The sequence below is a fragment of the Phalangium opilio genome, unplaced genomic scaffold (genome assembly GCF_054372755.1).
Source record: "Phalangium opilio isolate 3A_F unplaced genomic scaffold, DU_Popi_V2 ptg000390l_1, whole genome shotgun sequence".
In the NCBI taxonomy this organism is placed as follows: Eukaryota; Metazoa; Arthropoda; class Arachnida; order Opiliones; family Phalangiidae; genus Phalangium; species Phalangium opilio.
The window spans coordinates 1,546,501-1,552,500 of NW_028324234.1; the positions used below are offsets into that span (position 1 = coordinate 1,546,501).

The 6,000-nt window shown below is 43.5% G+C and overlaps 18 non-coding genes across 18 annotated transcripts; all 18 read left to right on the plus strand.

Annotated features, from left to right (window-relative positions):
- The first annotated feature begins 331 nt into the window (after positions 1-331).
- On the plus strand, positions 332-404 carry TRNAK-CUU (transfer RNA lysine (anticodon CUU)). Its single transcript has one exon. It is a non-coding gene; the product is annotated as a tRNA-Lys (tRNA).
- Positions 405-502: 98 nt separating this feature from the next.
- On the plus strand, positions 503-575 carry TRNAK-CUU (transfer RNA lysine (anticodon CUU)). The gene has a single exon. It is a non-coding gene; the product is annotated as a tRNA-Lys (tRNA).
- Positions 576-673: 98 nt separating this feature from the next.
- On the plus strand, positions 674-746 carry TRNAK-CUU (transfer RNA lysine (anticodon CUU)). The gene has a single exon. It is a non-coding gene; the product is annotated as a tRNA-Lys (tRNA).
- A 98-nt stretch (positions 747-844) lies between these two features.
- On the plus strand, positions 845-917 carry TRNAK-CUU (transfer RNA lysine (anticodon CUU)). Its single transcript has one exon. It is a non-coding gene; the product is annotated as a tRNA-Lys (tRNA).
- Positions 918-1,187: 270 nt separating this feature from the next.
- TRNAK-CUU (transfer RNA lysine (anticodon CUU)) lies at positions 1,188-1,260 on the plus strand. Its single transcript has one exon. It is a non-coding gene; the product is annotated as a tRNA-Lys (tRNA).
- Positions 1,261-1,700: 440 nt separating this feature from the next.
- On the plus strand, positions 1,701-1,773 carry TRNAK-CUU (transfer RNA lysine (anticodon CUU)). Its single transcript has one exon. It is a non-coding gene; the product is annotated as a tRNA-Lys (tRNA).
- Positions 1,774-1,871: 98 nt separating this feature from the next.
- On the plus strand, positions 1,872-1,944 carry TRNAK-CUU (transfer RNA lysine (anticodon CUU)). The gene has a single exon. It is a non-coding gene; the product is annotated as a tRNA-Lys (tRNA).
- A 269-nt stretch (positions 1,945-2,213) lies between these two features.
- TRNAK-CUU (transfer RNA lysine (anticodon CUU)) lies at positions 2,214-2,286 on the plus strand. The gene has a single exon. It is a non-coding gene; the product is annotated as a tRNA-Lys (tRNA).
- A 97-nt stretch (positions 2,287-2,383) lies between these two features.
- TRNAK-CUU (transfer RNA lysine (anticodon CUU)) lies at positions 2,384-2,619 on the plus strand. The gene is made up of 2 exons: positions 2,384-2,420; positions 2,584-2,619. It is a non-coding gene; the product is annotated as a tRNA-Lys (tRNA).
- Positions 2,620-2,717: 98 nt separating this feature from the next.
- On the plus strand, positions 2,718-2,790 carry TRNAK-CUU (transfer RNA lysine (anticodon CUU)). The gene has a single exon. It is a non-coding gene; the product is annotated as a tRNA-Lys (tRNA).
- A 98-nt stretch (positions 2,791-2,888) lies between these two features.
- Positions 2,889-2,961, plus strand: TRNAK-CUU (transfer RNA lysine (anticodon CUU)). The gene has a single exon. It is a non-coding gene; the product is annotated as a tRNA-Lys (tRNA).
- A 98-nt stretch (positions 2,962-3,059) lies between these two features.
- Positions 3,060-3,132, plus strand: TRNAK-CUU (transfer RNA lysine (anticodon CUU)). The gene has a single exon. It is a non-coding gene; the product is annotated as a tRNA-Lys (tRNA).
- A 270-nt stretch (positions 3,133-3,402) lies between these two features.
- TRNAK-CUU (transfer RNA lysine (anticodon CUU)) lies at positions 3,403-3,475 on the plus strand. Its single transcript has one exon. It is a non-coding gene; the product is annotated as a tRNA-Lys (tRNA).
- A 440-nt stretch (positions 3,476-3,915) lies between these two features.
- TRNAK-CUU (transfer RNA lysine (anticodon CUU)) lies at positions 3,916-3,988 on the plus strand. Its single transcript has one exon. It is a non-coding gene; the product is annotated as a tRNA-Lys (tRNA).
- Positions 3,989-4,086: 98 nt separating this feature from the next.
- On the plus strand, positions 4,087-4,159 carry TRNAK-CUU (transfer RNA lysine (anticodon CUU)). The gene has a single exon. It is a non-coding gene; the product is annotated as a tRNA-Lys (tRNA).
- Positions 4,160-4,428: 269 nt separating this feature from the next.
- On the plus strand, positions 4,429-4,501 carry TRNAK-CUU (transfer RNA lysine (anticodon CUU)). Its single transcript has one exon. It is a non-coding gene; the product is annotated as a tRNA-Lys (tRNA).
- An 875-nt stretch (positions 4,502-5,376) lies between these two features.
- Positions 5,377-5,449, plus strand: TRNAK-CUU (transfer RNA lysine (anticodon CUU)). The gene has a single exon. It is a non-coding gene; the product is annotated as a tRNA-Lys (tRNA).
- A 98-nt stretch (positions 5,450-5,547) lies between these two features.
- On the plus strand, positions 5,548-5,620 carry TRNAK-CUU (transfer RNA lysine (anticodon CUU)). The gene has a single exon. It is a non-coding gene; the product is annotated as a tRNA-Lys (tRNA).
- The last annotated feature ends 380 nt before the right edge of the window (positions 5,621-6,000 follow it).

Consider the following 6,000-nt stretch of genomic DNA (forward strand, 5'->3'; position numbering starts at 1 on the left):
CAGTCGGTAGAGCACGAGACTCCTAAATTCCGGATCGTGGGGTCGAGCCCCACGTTGGGCGCTTCGTGACAATTTTAAACTTTGCCAATACACTAAAACTCTAGATTCTCGCAAAAGATAGTTCATTTACTTAAATTAAGTTAAAGGCTTCTGGTTACAAGCCCGACTAGCTAAGTCGGTAGAGCACGAGACTACTCATATCGGGGTCGAGGGTTTCAGCCCTATGTTGGGCGCTAAACAGTAAGTTTGAGGTTTTCCCGTATACTAAAACTAGAGATACCCACAACAGATAACCGATTTACTGAAATTCAATTAAAATGCTTGGATACAAGCCCGGCTAGCTCAGTCGGTAGAACACGAGACTCTTATTCTCGGGGTCGTGGGTTCGATCCCCACGTTGGGCGCTAAACAACAATTTTGAGGTTTTCCCGTACACTAAAACTAGATATACCCGCAATACATAACCCATTTACTGAAATTAAATTAATGTGCTTGGATACAAGCCCGGCTAGCTCAGTCGGTAGAGCACGAGACTCTTAATCTCAGGGTCGTGGGTTCGAGCCCCACGTTGGGCGCTAAACAGAAATTTTAAGGTTTTCCCGCACACTAAAACTGGATATACCCGCAAGAGATAGCCTATTTACTGAAATTCAATTAAAATGCTTGGATACAAGCCCGTCTAGCTCAGTCTATAGAACACGAGTCTCTTAATCTCGGGGTCGTGGGTTCGAGCCCCACGTTGGGCGCTAAACAACAATTTTGAGGTTTTCCCGCACACTAAAACTGGATATACCCGCATTAGATAACCCATTTACTGAAATTCAATTAAAATGCTTGGATACAAGCCCGGCTAGCTCAGACGGTAGAGCACGAGACTCTTGATCTCGGGGTCGTGGGTTCGAGCCCCACGTTGGGCGCTAAGCGACAATTTTGAACTTTGCCAATACATTAAAACTCTAGATTCTCGCAAAAGATAGTTCATTTTCTTAAATTAAATTAAAGTACTGTGGTTACAAGCCCGACTAGCTAAGTCGGTGGAGCACGAGGCTCTTAATATCGGGGTCGTGGGTTCGAGCCCCACGTTAGGCGCTAAACAACAATTTTGAGGTTTTCCCTTACACTAAAACTAGATATACCCGCAATAGATAACCCATTTACTGAAATTCAATTAAAATGCTTGGATACAAGCCCGACTAGCTCAGTCGGTAGAGTACGAGACTCTTAATCTCGGGGTCGTGGGTTCGAGCCCCAAGTTGGGCGCTAATCAACAATTTTGAACTTTGCCAATACTTAAAACTCTAGATTCTCGCAAAAGATTGTTCATTTACTGGAATTCATTTAAAATGCATGGATGCAAGCCCGGCTAGCTCAGTCGGTAGAGCACGAGACTCCTAAATTCCGGATTGTGGGGTCGAGCCCCACGTTGGGCGCTTCGTGACAATTTTAAACTTTACCAATACACTAAAATTCTAGATTCTCGCAAAAGATGGTTCATTTACTTAAATTAAGTTAAAGGTTTCTGGTTACAAGCCCGACTAGCTAAGTCGGTAGAGCACGAGACTACTCATATCGGGGTCGAGGGTTTCAGCCCTATGTTGGGCGATAAACAGTAAGTTTGAGGTTTTCCCGTACACTAAAACTAGAGATACCCGCAACAGATAACCCATTTACTGAAATTCAATTAAAATGCTTGGATACAAGCCCGGCTAGCTCAGGCGGTAGAACAAGAGACTCTTATTCTCGGGGTCGTGGGTTCGAGCCCCACGTTGGGCGCTAAACAACAATTTTGAGGTTTTCCCGTACACTAAAACTGGATATACCCGCAAGAGATAGCCTATTTACTGAAATTCAATTAAAATGCTTGGATACAAGCCCGTCTAGCTCAGTCGATAGAACACGAGTCTCTTAATCTCGGGGTCGTAGGTTCGAGCCCCACGTTGGGCGCTAAGCGACAATTTTGAACTTTGCCAATACATTAAAACTCTAGATTCTCGCAAAAGATAGTTCATTTTCTTAAATTAAATTAAAGGATTGTGGTTACAAGCCCGTCTAGCTAAGTCGGTGGAGCACGAGGCTCTTAATCTCGGGGTCGTGGGTTCGAGCCCCAAGTTGGTCGCTAAACAACAATTTTGAGGTTTTCCCGTACACTAAAACTAGATGTACCCGCAATAGATAACCCATTTACTGAAATTCAATAAAATGCTTGGATACAAGCCCGACTAGCTCAGTCGGTAGAGCACGAAACTCTTAATCTCGAGGTCGTGGGTTCGAGCCCCGCGTTGGGCGCTAATCAACAATTTTGAACTTTGCCAATTCTTAAAACTCTAGATTCTCGCAAAAGATTGTTCATTTACTAGAATTCATTTAAAATGCGTGGATACAAGCCCGGCTAGCTCAGTCGGTAGAGCACGAGGTTCTTAATCTCGGGGTCGAGCGACACGTTGGGCGCTAAACAAATATTTTGAGGTTTTCCCGTACACTAAAACTAGAGATACCCGCAACAGATAACCCATTTACTGAAATTCAATTATAATGCTTGGATACAAGCCCGGCTTCCTCAGTCGATAGAACACGAGTATCTTATTCTCGGGGTCGTGGGTTCGATCCCCACGTTGGGCGCTAAACAACAATTTTGAGGTTTTCCCGTACACTAAAACTAGATATACCCGCAATACATAACCCATTTACTGAAATTAAATTAATGTGCTTGGATACAAGCCCGGCTAGCTCAGTCGGTAGAGCACGAGACTCTTAATCTCAGGGTCGTGGGTTCGAGCCCCACGTTGGGCGCTAAACAGAAATTTTAAGGTTTTCCCGCACACTAAAACTGGATATACCCGCAAGAGATAGCCTATTTACTGAAATTCAATTAAAATGCTTGGATACAAGCCCGTCTAGCTCAGTCTATAGAACACGAGTCTCTTAATCTCGGGGTCGTGGGTTCGAGCCCCACGTTGGGCGCTAAACAACAATTTTGAGGTTTTCCCGCACACTAAAACTGGATATACCCGCATTAGATAACCCATTTACTGAAATTCAATTAAAATGCTTGGATACAAGCCCGGCTAGCTCAGACGGTAGAGCACGAGACTCTTGATCTCGGGGTCGTGGGTTCGAGCCCCACGTTGGGCGCTAAGCGACAATTTTGAACTTTGCCAATACATTAAAACTCTAGATTCTCGCAAAAGATCGTTCATTTTCTTAAATTAAATTAAAGTACTGTGGTTACAAGCCCGACTAGCTAAGTCGGTGGAGCACGAGGCTCTTAATATCGGGGTCGTGGGTTCGAGCCCCACGTTAGGCGCTAAACAACAATTTTGAGGTTTTCCCGTACACTAAAACTAGATATACCCGCAATAGATAACCCATTTACTGAAATTCAATTAAAATGCTTGGATACAAGCCCGACTAGCTCAGTCGGTAGAGTACGAGACTCTTAATCTCGGGGTCGTGGGTTCGAGCCCCAAGTTGGGCGCTAATCAACAATTTTGAACTTTGCCAATACTTAAAACTCTAGATTCTCGCAAAAGATTGTTCATTTACTGGAATTCATTTAAAATGCATGGATGCAAGCCCGGCTAGCTCAGTCGGTAGAGCACGAGACTCCTAAATTCCGGATTGTGGGGTCGAGCCCCACGTTGGGCGCTTCGTGACAATTTTAAACTTTACCAATACACTAAAATTCTAGATTCTCGCAAAAGATGGTTCATTTACTTAAATTAAGTTAAAGGTTTCTGGTTACAAGCCCGACTAGCTAAGTCGGTAGAGCACGAGACTACTCATATCGGGGTCGAGGGTTTCAGCCCTATGTTGGGCGATAAACAGTAAGTTTGAGGTTTTCCCGTACACTAAAACTAGAGATACCCGCAACAGATAACCCATTTACTGAAATTCAATTAAAATGCTTGGATACAAGCCCGGCTAGCTCAGGCGGTAGAACAAGAGACTCTTATTCTCGGGGTCGTGGGTTCGAGCCCCACGTTGGGCGCTAAACAACAATTTTGAGGTTTTCCCGTACACTAAAACTGGATATACCCGCAAGAGATAGCCTATTTACTGAAATTCAATTAAAATGCTTGGATACAAGCCCGTCTAGCTCAGTCGATAGAACACGAGTCTCTTAATCTCGGGGTCGTGGGTTCGAGCCCCACGTTGGGCGCTAAGCGACAATTTTGAACTTTGCCAATACATTAAAACTCTAGATTCTCGCAAAAGATAGTTCATTTTCTTAAATTAAATTAAAGGATTGTGGTTACAAGCCCGTCTAGCTAAGTCGGTGGAGCACGAGGCTCTTAATCTCGGGGTCGTGGGTTCGAGCCCCAAGTTGGTCGCTAAACAACAATTTTGAGGTTTTCCCGTACACTAAAACTAGATGTACCCGTAATAGATAACCCATTTACTGAAATTCAATAAAATGCTTGGATACAAGCCCGACTAGCTCAGTCGGTAGAGCACGAAACTCTTAATCTCGAGGTCGTGGGTTCGAGCCCCGCGTTGGGCGCTAATCAACAATTTTGAACTTTGCCAATTCTTAAAACTCTAGATTCTCGCAAAAGATTGTTCATTTACTAGAATTTATTTAAAATGCGTGGATACAAGCCCGGCTAGCTCAGTCGGTAGAGCACGAGGTTCTTAATCTCGGGGTCGAGCGACACGTTGGGCGCTAAACAAATATTTTGAGGTTTTCCCGTACACTAAAACTAGAGATACCCGCAACAGATAACCCATTTACTGAAATTCAATTATAATGCTTGGATACAAGCCCGGCTTCCTCAGTCGATAGAACACGAGTATCTTATTCTCGGGGTCGTGGGTTCGAGCCCCACGTTATTCGCTGAACAACAATTTTGAGGTTTTCCCGTACACTAAAACTAGATATACCCGCAATCAAAAACGGATTTATGCACTAAGAACGTGGGATCATAGCTTTGGCCTCTGGTACCACCCTCGCATACTTTATTGAGAAACTTCGTCTGCTTATATTTTGACTCCACCCACAAATTCTGTTTATAGAGACTTCTCTATTTTTGTGGTTAAATATTTTTTCCGAAATTGCGCCAGTGGTAAAAAAGCGAAGTGGACAACAATGCGATATAACTCCCGATTTAGTGGAATTAAGTTTTAAAGTTAAGAATATAAATAATTGATGTTTCTTTTTTAAGCATCTAGTTTTTCTTTCTTTATATATTTAACCACGAAAATAGAGATATACAGAATTTGTGGGTGGAGTCAAAATATAAGCAGACGACGTTTCTCAATAAAGTATGCGAGGATGGGTAGTGAATTTGCTACCTTCAACGTTCTTCTCACATAAATCCGTTTTTGCCGCAATAGATAACCCATTTACTGAAATTCAATTAAAATGCTTGGATACAAGCCCGACTAGCTCAGTCGGTAGAGCACGAGACTCTTAATCTCGGGGTCGTGGGTTCGAGCCCCACGTTGGGCGCTAAACAACAATTTTGAGGTTTTGCCGCACACTAAAACTGGATATACCCGCAATAGATAGCCTATTTACTGAAATTCAATTAAAATGCTAGGACACAAGCCCGGCTAGCTCAGTCGGTAGAGCACGAGACTCTTGATCTCGGGGTCGTGGGTTCGAGCCCCACGTTGGGCGCTAAGCAACAATTTTGAACTTTGCCAATACACTAAAACTCTAGATTCTCGCAAAAGATTGTTCATTTACTAGAATTCATTTAAAATGCGTGGATACAAGCCCAGCTAGCTCAGTCGGTAGAGCACGAGGTTCTTAATCTCGGGGTCGAGCGACACGATGGGCGCTAAACAAATATTTTGAGGTTTTCCCGTACACCAAAACTAGAGATACCCGCAACAGATAACCCATTTACTGATATTCAATTAAAATGCTTGGATACAAGCCCGGCTACCTCAGTCGATAGAACACGAGTATCTTATTCTCGGGGTCGTGGGTTCGAGCCCCACGTTATTCGCTGAACAACAATTTTGAGGTTTTCCCGTACACTAAAACTAGATATA